The 19,348-nt window shown below is 37.4% G+C and overlaps 1 protein-coding gene across 1 annotated transcript in view; it reads right to left on the bottom strand.

The window, feature by feature from the left end:
- The window catches only part of asic1b (acid-sensing (proton-gated) ion channel 1b), a 387,101-nt gene that overhangs the window by 240,951 nt on the left and 126,802 nt on the right, over window positions 1-19,348 (bottom strand). The window lies entirely within an intron of this gene.

Genomic DNA, 19,348 nt, shown 5'->3' on the forward strand with positions numbered 1-19,348 from the left:
AAAGAAAGAAAGAAAGAACAGGAAAATTATATAATGAAGAAGTGAATGGCGAAAAATACGTAAAGAAAAAAGATGAAAAAGAAATAAAAGACTGAAGAAAAAGTAAAGCAAATAATAGACAGAAAGAAAAAAGCAAACAAAGATAAGAATAAAGACAAAAAAAGGAAGACAAAGAACATGAATGAAGAAAAAGATGACAGAAAAAAGACATGAAAAATTTGCAAACAAATAATAAAAAGGTGAGGAAAGAAGGAAAAAAGTACGGAAGAAAAGAAAACAGGAGAAAAGAAACACAAATTAAAACAAGAAGTAAAGGGAAAAAAGTAGAGGAAGGAGGAAATGAGAGGAGACAGATGAAACAATCAATAAATGAATGAATGAATGAATGAATGAATGAATGAATGAAAAGAAAGAAAGAAAGAAAGAAAGAAAGAAAGAAAGAAAGAAAGAAAGAAAGAAAGAAAGAAAGAAAGACAAAACGAAAGCAGACAAATAAGAAAAAACTAGATGAAATTAAAGGAGGAAATGAAGGACAAGGGTTGAAACAAGAAAAAGAAGGAAACGTTTGTGGAAGAAATATGTAGAGAACAAAATGAAGAAAGAGGATGAAAAATAGATAAACAAAAAGTAAAGCTAAACAAAGACAAAGAAACAAACAAAGACTTCAACTATATATATATATATATATATACACACACACACACACACACACACACACACACACACACACACACACACACACACACGCACACACATATATATAAGTGTAAGTCAGAAATTAAATTATCCTCCTCTTGATTTTTTTCTTCTTTTTTAAATATTTCCCAAATGATGTTTAACAGAGCAAGGAAATTTTCACAGTGTGTCTGATAATATTTTTCTTCTGGAGAAAGTCTTATTGTGTTTATTTCGGCTAGAATAAAAGCAGTTTTTTAAACACCATTTACGGACAAAATTATTAGCCCCTTTAAGCTATATATTTTTTTTCGATCATCTACAGAACAAACCATCGTTATACAATAACTTGCCTAATTACCCTAACCTGCCTAGTTAACCTAATTAACCTAGTTAAGCCTTTAAATGTCATTTTAAGCTGTATAGAAGTGTCTTGAAAAATATCTAGTCAAATAGTATGTGCTGTCATCATGGCAAAGATAAAATAAATCAGTTATTAAAACTATTATGTTTAGTAATGTGTTGAAAAAAATTTATCTGATAAAGAGTAACAAATAATAATCTATATAAAAAGCAATAATACAGAGAAAACAAGTCAGTCAATAATGAACATGAAAAAGAAAATTCAGAAGATTTCTGCAAGAGCAGCACAGGCTGCAGTAGGAGATTTCATGAAAACACATACTGAATAGACTAACATGTGTGTGTTTGTACCGGAGATCTGCTGTGTCTGCATCTGTTCTAAACACTGATCAATGAGCTCATTCGTCTTCTCTGCACCAATTAAGTTTATTACACACAACACTAACACTACAGTCTGAAACACACATGAGTCATGACTTGGACACAGAGACAGGATTTACTCAAACTATTTTTTTTCATGTCTTGATATCTAGCTTTCTTTAGTTCTGTATCATTTGTATGAAAAGTACATCTTAAAAACATTTCATTTCAAAACTTCTCAATTTTAAACGTCTCAAAATGAAGAGTTCAGATGCAAAAACCTCTAAATGCTCATTGATATTTTTATCTAAAATTTGAATTTTCCCTGACCCATGTGTGCAGGCTCAGTAATTTTACTTTTATAGTAATGAATAAGTTCTTTTTCACTGTCTTTTAAAAAAACACTTTAAAAAACTGAACAAACATAGGAGGCTGAGAAAAATGCTCATTTTAGGAGATTTCAGGTGGCATTGAGTTTTTTTTGCATCTGAACTCTTTAAGTGTTGAAACTAAATACATGTAATAATAATAATAATAATAATAGGGTGGCACGGTGGCTTAGTGGTTAGCACTGTCACCTCACAGCAAGACAGTTGCTGGTTCGAGTCCCGGCTAGGTCAGTTGGCGTAGGTACAGTCCAAACACATGCGATATAGGTGAATTGGACAAAGTAAAATGGCAGTAGTGTATGTGTGTGAATGCGAGAGTGTATAGGTGTTTCCCAGTACTGGGTTGCAGCTGGAAGGGCATCCGCGGTGTAAAACATATGCTGGAATGGTTGGCGGTTCATTCCGGTGTGGCGACCCCTGATAAAAAAGCCGAATGAATGAACGAATTAACGAACAACGTTAACGTGTTACGGTCATGATCTTTAAAGAAACGTTTTGAAATAATAAAAAGCGCTAACGATAGCATGATAGCCCCTTATAATTGCCGCTGCAAAACATTACACAACACATTTTAAATTCTGATAACATTTCCTGATGACTTGACAGAATAGATCTGATCAGGAACGTCTGGTGGCATTGAATTAGCTTTTGACAGCACATGTGGTACAATGTTTTTTTTTTTTTTTTTAAGTGTTGCTTGCAATGTTGTGCACTGTAAAAAGCGATTAGTTGATTTTACCAATTTAAAAAGATATTAAACCCGCTGCCTTAAAACAAACGATGTTCATTCATTCATTCATTTTCTTTTCGCCTTTATTAATCTGGGGTTGCCACAGCGGAATGAACCGTCAACTTATCCAGCCCTTCCAGCCTCAACCAATCACTGGGAACAACCATACACACTCATTCACACACATGCACTACGGACAATTTAGCTTACCCAATTCACCTATACCACATGTATTTGGACTTGTGGGGGAAACCGGAGCACCCAAAGGAAACCCACACGAACACGGGGAAAACATGCAAACTCCACACAGAAATGCCAACTGATCCAGCCGAGGCTCAAACCAGCGACCTTCTTGCTGTGAGATGACAGCACTACCTACAGCGCCACTATGTCACCCCACAAACTATGTGCATAATTAAAAAAATGAAGTCAATGGGTTTACTTACTTTTTTAAAGTACAGCAACTAATCGCTTTTTTTTTTTAACAGTTTGGTTATATCTATGAAAATGAGCACGGTGTAAATACAGAGTATAGTTTTGTGCTTCTTGCAACACTCAGAGTCACCACACTGCCCTTTGTTGACATTAGTAAAGAGCAGTGCACTGCGCTTTTTTTCCCACACTAGGAAACCACTATATCAACAGTCTTAGCACTGGAGCGCATGACATCAGGATTTTCAGTTCATTTACAGAGAAGATTAGCGCCAACGTTCAACTTCCATATGAATGAATTGAAAACACAGTATCTGCACAGCTCAAACATGCTCTAGTGACAACATGATGATGATGTGTGTAGCAGTGCTGTCTTAGTTCTTAGGGGAATATTTCCATCCCCTCACACTCTTTTTTTTTAAGGGCCAAAGGGAAAGTGAAGGAGGAAGGGAAGGGGTATGAAATAGAATTGGGATTGGACCTCGGCTTCTGCTCAGGGTTACAGGACAATATGAGGGTCAGCACTGTTATCACTTCACCACAGCATCCTGGAAACACACTGCATTAAACACTCGCCTCAAAGCCCTGTGTGTGTGTGTGTTAGAGCCACTCAAGTGTTTGTGTGTCTCTGTGTGCTTGTGTGTGTGTCTTACAGCAGCTCAGGTGTTTGTGTGTGTGATAAGGAAAGGCTGATGGAGTTGAGAATGACAGAGTGTGTGGATTCTTCATCTCTCTTCTCCAGCCGCTGGTGCAGTTTCTCTCTGCAGGTTTGCAGCAGTGGATCATCAGAGAAGCACCGAGGCGAAGCAAACAGGTTACAGACGCTCAAATCTGTCCATCTGCCTCTGACAAACCACAGCAAAACTACTGCACACACTCCCCTCTCTCTTTGTATGTATCAAGTTGAACAGATTTGTAAGGGTTTATAATACAAGAATAATTCGATTTTTATTTATCGATGAAGCAGGTCGGCAAGCTTGAAAGAGTTGAGTATAAAAAATATGATGCATTGTTTTTTCTGAGAATATTGCATGAGTGTTTTTTCTCAATTAATCATATGTGTGTGTGTGTGTGTGTGTGTGTTGTATGTACAGTTGTGTGACAATGGCAGTGGTGACGACATGGAAACAGATTAGATCCAAATGCAAGAAGTTTAATAGTTCTCAGCAAACAAATCCAAATCACCAAGCTAAATCGGAGTCGGTAAGAATGCAAGTTCAAAACAACAAACAGAAAGTCCTCCAAGGCAACCAAGGCAAAAACAGTAATCCAAAAATCAGTAGTCAACAGAAACAGGCTCAAAGGTCATAACAGAAAGGCAGAACAAAACAGTGAGAAAACGCTCGGTAAGGCAGCAGATACTGGCAATACTTCGCACTGAGTGTTTGGTGTGGCCAGGTTAATATGGCCACCAAACAGGAAGTAACCAACGAAGAACTGGCAGTCAGAATTCAGGTGAGGGCTCCCTCTGCTGTCTGGATGAGTGGTTGTCAGTCCTGCTTGTTACAAGTTGAAGTCAGAATTATTAGCTCCCCTGAATTATTAGCCCCCCTGTTTATTTTTTTCCCCAATGTCTGTTTAATGGAGGGAAGATTTTTCTCAGCACATTTCTAAACATAATAGTTTTAATAACTCATTTCTAATAACTGATTTATTTTTTCTTTGTCATGATGACAGTAAATAATATTTGACAAGATATTTTTCAAGATACTTCTATACAGCTTAAAGTGACATTTAAAGGCTTAATTAGGTTAATTAGGTTAACTAGGCAGGTTAGGGTAATTAGGCAAGTTATTGTATACTGATGGTTTGTTCTATAGACCATCGAAAAATAAATAGCTTTAAGGGGTTAATAATATTGACCTTAAAATGGATTTTAAAAAATTAAAAACTGCTTTTATTCTAGCTAAAATAAAACAAGTAAGACTTTCTCTAGAAGAAAAAATATTATCAGACATACTGTGAAAATTTCCTTGCTCTGTTAAACATCATTTGGGAAATATTTAACAAAAGAAAAAAATTCAAAGTGGGGCTAATAATTCTGACTTCAACTGTATATACAGTATATGTAGATATACAGACAGACAGACAGACAGACAGACAGACAGACGGATAGATAGATAGGATGCAACGATTCTCTGTGTTTCAACAGACACTCAATATAAATTCACCCTAGGTTAGTGGTCACTAATAGGTGGCTCAAGGACCGTTACCAGACCCAGAAGCGTCCCATATGGACCCAGACATACAACAGGTCTGTTACTTTAGTCCCGCTGAACGTTTTTCCACACCCGATCGCTCCCCGCTATTTATTCACTCCGTTTACCCGCTGTCCTACTAAGACCAGTTTTCTTCTCGACTGACTGTTCTTGCTGAATTAGGACGAGAGAGAAAAGCCGAATGCTCATGGTGCTCTGTAATGATTGTTGATAAAAATGCATAGTTACCTTAGCAATGCAAGCATAATGTAAACAGAAGTAATCAATACTCTAAAAAGTACTCTGTTATTAAGATGTGTTGACAGAATTATTATCTGCATAATTGGTTGAGACTGTTGTGTCAAGGGGTGTCACGTTGACGCAATGGGGAGCACGATCACCTCATAGCAAGAAGGGTCGCTGGTTCGAGCCCCGGCTAGGTCTGTTAGCATCTCTGAAATGTGGTCTCCAACATGGGGAAAACATGCAAACTCCACACAAAGCTGTAACGTAACGTATTGACGTTGACCGCATTAAAGGAAAAGATCCGAACCCAACTCGATTCATTTATTCGACTCTGAGTCGAATATTTCGTTAAAGAATCAATAGTTTTAAACACGGTACACTTTCGGATTCAAACCTCCGCTGGAGATTTTCATTCACTTAGAGCTGTGATACACACTGTAGAAGGTTAAAAACCCATAATAGGGGCTCTTTAACTTACTTAACTAACGAATAGCAATGTGCGCTAGCAAAATAAACATTGTAAATTTAGATTTCATGCAGACTTTAAACTCTATTTTCTGACTGTGAACCCTTGATTTCTTCATTTCTAACCTGAAAGCAAGAGAAAAGGCTGTTCGTTCATTTCCTGAGCGAGAGGCTGAAGGGAATAAAGCAGACGATTATGAAGAATAGAGAAAGTTTCCTCAAGACACTTGACATGATCTTCAAAGTTGCTGCTCAAGCGTGTCAAAACCGCAGTAAGTGGAAAATGAAGTGGCCGGTTTTTCATGCCGGTTCATCAGCCGTTGCTTAAAAACATGTAGAGAAGCGAGAGGAGAGACTTTCAGATGAGTTTACTCTGTTTCTTTCACGCACAGCCAGCGTCACTTCACCACGTCTGGAAAGTGGAAGAGTTTAGTCCAGCATCACTACTGGTGCTGGGTGTCTGATCACATCACTGAGACAGGAGGAGAGCTGCTGCACACACACGTACATACATACTGCTGATGACTGACTACAACTCAATCTGATTGACTGACAGTCCATCCCATAGTAGCAGCCTAAAACTTTAGAACGATCACATAGAAATGCCCTAGCAACCACCAGAAACACCCTAGCAAACAACATAGTAGCATCTTAGCACCCATTGAACACCCTAGTGACCATTTAGCAGCCTCCTAGCAACCATCAGAACACCCTAGTGACAACATAGCAGTGACATAAAAAATTAGGACAACCATTTCAATGCTTTTACAACCACTAGAAACACCCTAGCAACCATAATTATATTGTTATGAACTTTAGTCATCATGAACCATTCACCGGAAGTTTATTGCTAGCTGAAAAACACTAGCTCTGCATATAGCCAATTGGACCACCTCAGTAACCACATTGCAATGCATTAAAAGCCACTAAAGCATCCTAGCAACCAAATAGCAATGACATTCCACTACAGACTGACTTGGGCACAGGGTATGCTATTATTTTTGCATACGTTATTATCTTCTACATACAGTATTACTTTGTTCGATATTCTGCATAATCACACGGCTTGCTTTCTTTGCTGGAACAGGATGATGTGAAAGTGACTGGAGGCCTCAGTTCATCAGTGTGTTTGTGTTTCTCAGCTCTTCATATCAGATGTGAAGATGATGGAGAGATTCACCGACAAACAGAGGAAGGAAGAGGAAAGAGACGGCAGACATTTTTCTCCTCCACTGGTGATGGATGATGAACTGAAGGAAAAAAAACACACACTGGGGAGACTCAGAAACACAGCTCTGGTGTGCACCTCTTCTCTTATAAATTCACGGATGACTGGATCTGTTTTTGTGTGTGACTATGCATGTATGTATTTTTATCAGTACTGTAAAATAAATAATAAATAATAAACTTTATGTAATATTTTTATATGAAAAGAGCCTGTTGGCGAGGTGACTTTGTAAAGAAACACTATGCTTTCAAATAATTTGATTGATTGATCAACCTTAAATACTAACAAATTAGTATTAGTATATATCTAAATACTAATATAATTACTATATATTGTAAATAACAAATAATCCCAGGAACAAATAATAACTTGTCTTCTAGTTGACCATTTGGAAAAAGTGGCAGAAGGTCGATTTTTCTGATGAATCATCTGTTGAGCTGCATCCTAATCATCACAGATACTGCAGAAGACCTATTGGAACCCGCATGGACCCAAGATTCTCAAAGAAATCAGTCAAGTTTGGTGAAGAAAAAATCGTGGTTTGGGCTTACATTTAGTATGGGATGTGCGAGAGATCTGCAGAGTGGATGGCAACATCAACAGCCTGAGGTATCAAGACATTTATGCTGACCATTACATTACAAACCACAGGAGAGGGCAAATTCTTCATCAGGATAGTGCTGCTCCTCATACTTCTCATATTTCAAAAGTTATATCAGTGCTTAGGCTCTCTTTATCGTTCTGTTAATTGTTCGTCAATTAAAGTAAGAAAAAATATATCTCCATTTTCTCTATTATTGCTTCAAGTTCTGCAGACAGTATCATTGGTATTTGTTTCTTTTAAAATGTGTTTTAGTTTCCCCTCTTATTTTATTTTTTTGAATATTAATTTATTGAGTTTTTTGCAATTACAATTTAAAGCATTACATTACCCCTACCATACCACGGCATTAATAGAAAAAAAGGGAAAAAAAATACATAAAAATAAAATAGATATCAGTTTCTGAGTCAACAGAGAGAAAACAGAGTGTACCATATTTGTTGAGTCCATATGTTATCATTTAACATGAGAGGCTTGGCAACATCTAAAAGAAGGAATATACAAAAGAGTGCATCTTGATACAAAATAAATAAATGAATGATTTTTTTAAAATTAATAATACATTTAAAATATATATATAGTAAAAACCAAAATGGTCATATCCTCTTGAAATCACAAAATCCAGATATAAGTTAACAGTAAGGCAATACATTGTCAGTTTTAGTCAATATCTTATCATTTGACATGAAGAGTTTGGTAACATCCAAAGAGTACAAAATAGAAATAATATTGAAGAACTCCCTGGCCTTTAGAACAAATTTATTTATTTATTTTTATTTTTATTCAAAGTCTTTAATAAAGGGGGACCATTTGTTTAAGAACTTGCATTTCCAGCCTCGAACCATGTAGTTTCCCTCTTATTTAAAGCAGTTTTTTGTTCCATTTACCTCATATTCGCTTCGTCATATGCAACAGAATTATTTTTGTTCCAAGAATTACAACAGGAAGTGGCCGTAGGTCCTTTCAATACAAAGCTCCTTCCAACTGGAAAAATCTTCCTTTCTCTTTTAGATCAATTAAGTCATTTAGTATAATGTATTTTCTTTTTTTTGGAAACAACTTGTGAATGTTATTAATATTGGTTCCAATTTAAATGTTTATTATTTATCAAATTGTTTGTACTTAGGCTTTAGACTGTGAGAAGTGTTTCAGGTAAAGTGTGCTGCTTGCTTGCTTGTTTGTTTGTTTGTTTGTTTGTTTGTTTGTTTTGTTAGTGGTATGTTTATTATGATGTGAAGTACTCTGTTTGATTTATGTACTTCTTAGGGACCCCCTCAAAATGAGATGGTTCATCTCAAGGGGCTATCCCATTCCATAAATAAATTCAAATACTTCAGCCTCCACATCAAAGTTCCTGAAAGCAAAGAAGGTCAAGGTGCTCCAGGATTGACCAGCCCAGTCACCACACATGAACATTATTGAGCATGTCTGGGATAAGATGGAGGCATTGAAGATGAATCCAAAGACTCTTGATGAACTTAGAGTCCTGCTAGAACGCTTTCTTTGCCATTCCAGATGACTTTAGTAATAAATTATTTGAGTCATTGCAGAGATGTATGGATGCAGTCCTCCAAGCTCATGGGAGTCAAATACAATATTAATTCTTTTTCCACTGCACCATGACTTTATATTCTACACTGGACATTATTTCTGTTAAGTGTAAAAACTTGCGTCTAAGTAAAATCAGACCTTACTGTCCTAATTAAATAATTAAACATCAAGGTATGATCATATTATATTTTGGTAAAATCAGCGTGATCTAGGGGCCTTTGCCTTTCATATAAGCCAATTCTGATACCAAATGATCAACTAGAAGTCGAGTTATTATTTGTTATTCCTGAAAACTTGGAAATGCAACATTTATTCCTGTAAAAAACACACAAAATGAACAAGTTTTGTTCCTTACACCTGGTGTTGTAGTTTTCTATAAGCGTTTCTCATGCGTGTGTGTCTGTGAATGAAGTGTGAAATTCAGCCTCGTCTCCTTTATTTCTCTTTCATGTTTTAATATAATAACTCCTCTATTTTTTAGCTCAATTATTTCCTGTGTTTAATCTTCGTCTTGTGCCCGTGAGACGCTCCGTTTTGACAGGAAGGCAGAAATAGATGATCTGCTGCAATCTATCCGACTTTAATGTAAAAACCCCTGGAGGATTCAATCCAGCGGAGACACGCTGAAGAAATAACACACAACAGAGGCGGCGGAGGAAATGACCAGACCAGAACCGAGAAACAGATCCAGACTGCTGATCCACATTACTGAGACTCACATACTGAAGATTCACTGCCATCCATCAAACACACACCGACAAAACCCACTGATCTACACAACAACACAACAGAAGAACACAGCCTGGAAGTAAAACAACAGTGAGATGTTTCAGACTTGCTGTGAGATCAGGGCAGGGATTTTTGTGTTTGTAATAAAAACAGACTGGTTAAAACACACAAACACACACACAAAACAGTCAGCATTTTTACATTATCAAAAGACTTCATTCTGTGTGATTTAGAAGCATGTTTGATCTGATATAACTAAGTCAATTATAACCAATAATTCATATATGACCTGATATATAAGCAAGTCCCCATGAGTCTGTGTGCATTCAGGTTTAAGTCCCCACTGAGATAAAAAAAAGTACACACACACACACACACACACTAAAATAATAATTATTCTTAAAGATATATCAAACAATGTGCGTTATTCCACACTGTTTAGGAAACAATTTACTCTATTTTTCTGCCTTTTTAACAGCCACTTCCATGTATTTTAGCAAAAGTTGAAAAATTATCATATTGGAAACCCAACAGCTCTAATCTCGCATTCTAACACAGCCCTCCATCATTATAAATCAAATAATATGACCATTATTAAGCTGATTCAATTATCAAATTCATGTTCTTACACATATATGGTCATGCCCCAGCTGAACCAGGTTTCTCCTGAGGTTTTTTTTCCTTCATTTTCGCCCATTGATGAAGTTTTTTCCTCGCCACTGGCCTGCATAGTTTGAGACTTGTAGAGCTGCGCATCGATGGATTACTCTTCAGTGTTAAGACTCTCAGCAGTGAATATTAAAACACATTGAACTGAACTAATCTAAACTGAACTTCAACTCTGAAAACTGAACTGACACTGTTTCAATTCACTATAATCTTCAATGTGAAGCTGCTTTGACACAATGTACATTGTAAAATCGCTAAAGAAATAAAGGTGAAGTGAATATATGAGAATGAAAATATCATTTGAAAAAACAATTATGATGTTTATAAATATTTGAAGAAAATGGAAAAGAAAAGAAACAAAAAACTATATATGCAAAAATCAGGCGGCGTCACATGACTAAAGGCTAATTTATACTTCGGTTTCAAACGCACGACTGCCTGACGTGGGTCATAATGGACACTTCCTAAAAACATGTAGCGCAATGATCCTAACACTATGGATGGATCCATCTAATCAAGTTCATCTTTCTTGGAAACTCCTACCTACTGAACATTATCCGTTTGGAATATACCAGAGCAAAAAACAAACTGCGTTAGAAAGAAAACTGTACAATTTTGGTCAAACATAAGGTGAAATATAATATTTCATTAATAGTAATAATAAAAATAATAATATAATACATGAATATATAATATATTAAATAATACATTAGTATAATACTGTATTTATTGACCAAATGCATTATTATATTTTGTTTTTATTATATTTATTATTTAGTATATATTTTTATTTTATATATATATTTAGTCAAATATAAAACAACACACACAAAAAAAACACATTTAAAACCCCTTTCAAATACCTTAGAAATGGTATAACAGAAAATTTTAGCGATTTTAAAACCTTGACTTTTCCAAACCACGGTAAAACTTGAAACCGGTAATTGGTCCCATGCCTTGTTTTAATCCTGATTTTGTACCTATTATTGCACTATTACTGTTGTTATATGTTTTATATTTTACCTTTCTGTATCTCAGTCTTTGTTGTATATAGTTTAAAATCTAAAGTATTTAATTTTTTACAAATTTAATAAAAAAAAATGTAGCTTAAGAACTGTGATTGGCCGGTTACGTAGCAGTGATGGGTGTGGGGGCGGGCCAGGAGCAGTGGGAAAGGAGCGAGTAGACAATGGAGGAGCTCCAGATAGAGACTTTAGTTTTGTGTTAACTTTAATATTAAAGTTGCTGCAAGTTCGCTGATTCCCACCTCTTTCTTCCATGAATGAGTATGAGTTTGAGCTACTTCTCCAGTAAGCAGGGTTTCCACGCTCCTTGAAAGTACTGAAGTACTTGAATTTCAGATTATTCATAGATTCAAGGCCTGGAAAGTACTTTAAAACAAACACAGGTCCATGAAAGTGCTTGCATTAAATTTGTTAATGGTTTTATTTCAGCAATTGTACTCACCTGTCAAAAATAGAATGAAAAAAAAAATCTTTAAATAAAATTCTTGTACAATAACACTGACAAATAAGCCTCTTTCATCAATATTTCAGAAACTGCATTTGAATATCACCAGTATTAAATTCAACACATTTCATTAAAGCTCATTGAACATGACTTTTTAAAATGGTCAATTTATTGTAAATATTAAGTGTAGACGTAAAGCACAGTAAGGTCAATCATGGTGCTACATATTCTGGCGGTCTTTGAATCCCATGAAAGCATGGTAACCATGAGGAAGTTAGTATTGCACACATTTTCGGTGTAACCTCAAAACACCCACAAAGAATCTCAACACAGAGGAACACAGAAACCCCACTGTCTACTAGTGTTTTGGAAGTATTATTGTCAGAGCAACACAAACGTTGTTAGGCACGGCTACTTGCAAGGAATCCATCATGGAGTATCCATCACTCAAAGCAGAAGTGTAAATCACTTGACGTATCACCATGGAAACTTTGAAGCGATTCATTCTAAATAATGGTCTTGTTAATCATGGGAGTCTAATTAACATATAAATAATAAGTCTTCAGGACAGATTTCATTGCTAATGATCTTCAACAAGACCAATCCAAATGACCAGTGTTGTGTTGCTGCTCCTGCAGTAGTTTCTGCGGTGTAGTTTCTCCCTCATTATAACTAAGAGCTCCAGCCTCAGTCAAACGCCATTGACAGCATAAACAGCACCAAGCGCTCCACTTAACAAGAGCGCTAAAACAAACCTGCATCACTAGTAAAGGTCAAGCTGACACGATTCCTGCCCATGGAGAGTCAAAGATCACGGTTACACCAGTGAAAGAAACCCAGAGTGACTCATTCAGATGACTCTTCACCATCCAGAGTGTTTTTTTCATCAACTCTTGACTGGCACGGAGTGATTCTCTGCATCTGATCTGCTGTTTCTGAAGTCACTCCACTAAAGAGGAGAGTCTCGTGCATGCTAACCACAGTAAAGATGCTCATAAATCTGCTTTAAAGTGCTGCACTCAGCGTTAGGAGCTTGCACCGGTTACGCCAAGGCAGCTTGAGTTAAATCCCATCCAAACACACTAAAGAGAAGCTTCCATCACTGCACTGGAAAATATCAATCCAATAGTTCAATATCTTGAAGAGATAGTTCAACCAAAAATGAAAACTTACCTCAGGTTATTTAATATCAAGGCTGCAGTTGAACATTAAAGAAGATTTTAAGTAGAAATGGTGATTCTTGGTGAGTCAAAAAAGGAAATAATCAGCCACCAGGTTACAAAACAAAATGAATACCCATGAGTCCTGACAATACACTGTGTTCTTATTAAGTGAGGAATCTGAACATTATTTTAAGAACAACATTATTACCTTTAACCAGCTTCTGCAAATAGTCCTGACTGTATGTGACTTCCTAGATTTGGAGGCCGATAACTGATTCTGTATAACTGATCATGTAAAAATCTTCTTTAATGTTTTATTGATGAAAAAAGACACAAAAAAATCATCCTTTTAAACATCCTTCAGGTCGATAACACTTTCAACTGGCTGAGAATATTCAGCATTTACAGTTAACATGTCTCAGCAACATGACACTGAACTTCCAGAACCGTCTATCTCGGTGTCATTAGAGGCTGATGTCACTTCCTGAAAGGCCCCTGATGTCCTGAGGGAATCTGACTGTCATGGGTTTATACTGAGAGCGGTGAAACTCAAACACTCTGAATCCTCTGGAAGCAGAGGCAGAGAACACTCAAACGACCACATACCAGCAACCCAGACCACCAAAAAAAACCACATACAACTACCAGACGCCCTAAAGAACTAAACCACGTACAAGCCACCTAGAACTTGAGAACAATAATGTACAAGACACAAAGCACACCCAAACCACCACAGAACACTCAAACATCCACATAACAGCCACTCAAAACACCTGAACAACCACATAACAGCCACCCTAAACAACCACATAACAGCCACCCCAAACACCCACATAACAGCCACCCAAAACACCACATAACAGCCACCCAAAACACCTGAACAACCACATAACAGCCACTCAAAACACCTGAACAACCACATAACAGCCACCAGAAACCCCTAAACAACTACATAACAGCCACTCAAAACACCTGAACAACCATATAACAGCCACTCAAATCACCTGAACAACCACATAATAGCCACCCCAAACACCCGAACAACCACATAACAGCCACCAAAAACACCCGAACAACCACATAACAGCCACCCCAAACACCCAAACAACCACAGAACACTCAAACATCCACATTACAGCCACTCAAAACACCTGAACAACCATATAACAGCCACTCAAATCACCTGAACAACCACATAACAGCCCCCCCAAACACCACATAACAGCCACCCAAAACCTCTGAACAACCACATAACAGCCATTAAAACACCTAAACAACCACATAACAGCCACTCAAAACAGCTGGACAACCACAGAACAGCCATTAAAACACCTGAACCACCACATAACAGCCACTCAAAACACCTGAACCACCACATAACAGCCACTCAAAACACCTGAACCACCACATAACAGCCACAAAAAATGCCTAAACAACCACATAACAGCCACTCACAACACCTGAACAACCACATAACAGCCATTAAAACACCTGAACAACCACATACCAGCCACCAAAACAACTACATAACAGCCACTCAAACACCTGAACAACCACATAACAGCCATTAAAAACACCTGAACAACCACATACCAGCCACCAAAACAACTACATAACAGCCACTCAAAACACCTAAACAACCCCATAACAGCCACCAAAATTGCCTAAACAACCACATAAAAACAGAACAGCTAAACAACCACATTTAAGACACCTAAAAGACCCAAACAACCATAGACACCCAGAAAACCAAAACGATTAAATTCCAGACACCCAGAACACCTCAACAACCACAGAACACCCAAACCACCACATACTAGACCCTAAGAACACCTGAACAACCACATAAAATACAACAACAACCACATACAAACACACATAAAGACCCTAAACACCTGGACAACCAGCACTGACACCTGGACAACCATGGAACAACTAAAACAACCACAGGACACCCAAACAGCCACTTACTAGACACCAAGAACATCCAAACCACCAAAGAACAACCACATAACAAGCACCCAGAAGACCTGAACAACCACAGAACACCAGTACAACCACAGAAATCACACCCAGAACAGCTAAAACCCATAGTTCTTCCAGAATACCTGAACAACCACAGAAATCACACCCAGAGCAGCTGAAAACCACAGTACTCCAAGAATTGCTGAACAAACACAGAACACCCGTACAACTACAGCAATCACACCCAGAGCAGCAGAAAACCACAATACTCCCAGAATAGCTGAAGGAAGACATACAAGACACCAAACCCCCCCGAACAACCTAAACAACCACATACCCAGAATCCCCCCACCACCAAAAAAAAAAAACACATACAATTACATAAACACCTGAATAACAAATGAACTTACAAACAACACCAGGACACCCACATAACCACTTAAAATGCAACCAGAACACCCAAACAACAATATACCAGACACTCAGAACACCCCCCTCCAAAAAAATAACAGAATACCTAAACAACCACATTTAAGACACCTAAAAGACCCAAACCACCATATAAAAGACACCCAGAAAACCCAAACAACCACATTCCAGACACCCAGAACACCCAATCAATCAACCACAGAACAACCAAACCCCCATATACTAGACACTAAGAACACTTACACAACCACATACATCCACATAAAATAATAATAACCACATACAAACAGATAAAAAGACACTCGGAACACCCGGACAACCATAAAACATCCAAACAACCACATAACAGGCACCCAGAATACCCGAACAACCACAGAACACCCATACAACCAGAGAAAACACACCCAGAAGACTTAAACAACCAAATACAAGACAACAAGAACCAGCGAACAACAACAATACACCAAAAGGAACTACATAACAGACTCCCTGAACACCCCAACAACAATATGAAAAAGACCCCCGAACAACCACAATACACAGAAACAACCACAAAACACCCAAACAATCACATACAAACCACCCAGAATACACTTGATACATTGAGGTCTAAAAGGCATCCAGTTGACCCTAGTAACCAACTAGACTTCCCTAACAACTTCCAAGTAGAAGATAATTAAAAATCTTTAAAGAACTTGTTAGGAAGTCTAGTTGGTAATAACCAATTCAATATTGTTGCATTAGTAAAGACACAAGAGACACTTGTAACCACCTAGAAATCCCTAACAACCACACAATGTTACATAAACCTTTAAGATTTATTTTAATATTTTGCTTCACACTACAGAATGCACATAAAAGGAGTCTCTGGGACCACCGCATGTGCCTAACATGATAACAGCTGTCAGCTTCAAACATATTGAACTGCACACTGGCATCTAGTGAATCATTTATTGTGTCCATATTTAACGCTATTAAAACACAAACACATCCATCTGTTTTGGCTGAAAGACAAACTCCCATAGATAAACATGAAGCACAGAAAACACAGTCTTCCTAATTGATACATCAATCCAGAGCATTCCCCCATCACGTAAATCATCAGTCAGCCTGAATCTGCACAAACGGCCTCCTTCTTCCCACAATCCTCCCCGATGCAGAAAAACACAAAAGCTATTATAGCGTAGAAAGATGAGGGTTTCACAGAAAAATTACAATTGTAATAAGCGAGTGAAGTGGTTGAGTCTAGACTAGCGCTCTTAAAATGTAAAGACACAACAGCGATGCCGTCTACACAAACCATCTCCATGCCATCAGAGGTCACTTCAATTACAGTCAGCCGAAATGAGGAGCAGAACGAGGCGTGATTGTGTTTCGTGAAGACCCTCGTGATGCCATCATCGTCCCCTCGCTCATTTTAATGAGGCTCGCTGCTCTCATGGTAATGGCCAATCTTTTGCAGGACCATTATCAAGATTATATCATTGCAAAAAAACAAAAACAAAATACACCTTTGCTTACTGTAAATGACTGCTGGTTATGTGTTCCATTATCTCAATACATTCTAAAGTATAGCAAGAGATTAAAAACACCTTAGCAATCCTAGGAACCACCAAGAATAACTTTGAAAGCAAATAACAACGTCAAACAAGACAGCTACCTGCTACAATTCCTCCAAAACACCTTCAGCAACCCCATGAGACTGGAAACCTCCCAGAATACTTTGGTAAAACACATAATAATGTTCTGAAAATATTACAAACTGCTGAACAGCCTCACATCAGCCGTACTCGACTGTTTAGAAATATCCAACACACCATTGTAACTAAAAACAAACAAAAACAAGGAACTTGCTAACCTCAAAACATGTGTGAAAATGCTTAGGAACACCTCACTATCTACTATATCTACCTGGTGACCTTCAGAATACCCTAGCAACCCACATCAGTCTGTTCAATATAGTGCTTTTAAAATATATAATAAAAACAACTCAAAAACACCTTTGTAACCCCACCTCAACATGGTTTCTACAGAAATTAGGCTAGCAATATCTTAGCAGCCTTGTTAACTCTAGTAGCATATTAGGAATAACCAAACACGGTGGCATTATAAAAGACAGGACATAAAAACATAGTGCCAAATATTAACCTGGTAACAACCCAGAATAGCCTAGCAACACCATATAAGTCAGGTAATCACAATCAATGTGCTAACAAATGTACCTTGGTAACTCCACATCAACCTGTTAATCACCCAAAATAACATAATAATAGCAACACCTTAAGAACCAAATGTCAGCCTGGTAACACCTTGGTAATCATTTAGAAATGTGCAATAAATTAATAAACGAATCTCAGTAACATAACATAAAAACCACCAAGAATAGCCCAGCAATACCTTAGTAACCTCACTATTCTCTTAACACCCTAGCAATCACCAAGCCATGTACTAAAAGATCCACAAAATGCCTTAGTAATAACCTAGCGACAGCTTAACCATATGTCAGCCTCATAACATCCTTGCAATTAATCAACAGTCAGTTCATAAATTGGTTAATCAATAAGCTAATCAATAAGTCAACCAATAAAACTCAGTAACATCCTGGAGTAGCCTAGAAACATCTTAACAACCCCATATCAACCTAACATGGATGTAGTCATCTAGTGCTCTGTGTAAGCATCTTATTAACCACATTAACCTAGTAAATGCCCAGAATAGCATAGCTTCTTAGTAACCCCACATCAACCTGGTTACTACAGAGATTAGGCTTGTAGCCTTGTTTAACTCTAGCAGCACACTAGTAATCACCAAACAAGGTGGTATTATAAAACATAGAATAGAAAGTCAAATAAAAAGTAAAATAAAATAAAAAAAAAACATTGTAACACTACATTAAACTTTGGACAATCCAGAATAGCTTAGCAACGCTCTAGCAATGCAATATTAGTCTAGTAATCACAGAGTAAACACATTCAATGTGTTAACAAATGTACCTTGTTAACAAATGTAACTCCATTCAAACTGGTAATTACCCAGAATAACCTAACAACACCTTAAAAACCAAATGTCAGGCTGGTAACACCTTTGTAATCATTTAGAAATGTGCGATAAATAAATAAATGAATCTTAGTAACATCATGAAAACCACCAAGAATAGCCCAGCAACACTTTAGTAACCTCATTATTCTCTTAACACCCTAGCAATCACCAAGCAATGTACTAAAAGATCCACAAGATGCCTTACTAATAACCTAGCAACAGCTTAACATCCATATGTAATGTCTTTCGGATGAGACGTTAAACTAAGGTCCTGCCTCTGTGGTCATTAAAAATCCCAGGATGTCCTTCGAAAAGAGTAGGGGTTTAACCCCGGCATCCTGGCCAAAGTTGCCCACTGGCCTCTGTCCATCAGTCTCCTAACCATCCCCGTATCATAATTGGCTTCATCGCTCTGTCTCCTATCCACCAATCAACTGGTGTGGTGTGCAGTCTGGCGCAATATGGCTGCCGTCGCATCATCCAGGTGGATGCCGGCCACTGGAGGTGGATGAGGAGATTTCCCCCCATTGTGTAATACGCTTTGAGTGTCCAGAAAAGCGCTAATAAATTAATTAATGCCAGCCTGGTAACACCCTTGTAATCATCCAGCAACATGTAATCAATAAATCAATCTTAGTAACACAAC

Source organism: Danio aesculapii, chromosome 22 (assembly GCF_903798145.1).
Source record: "Danio aesculapii chromosome 22, fDanAes4.1, whole genome shotgun sequence".
Classification (NCBI taxonomy): Eukaryota; Metazoa; Chordata; class Actinopteri; order Cypriniformes; family Danionidae; genus Danio; species Danio aesculapii.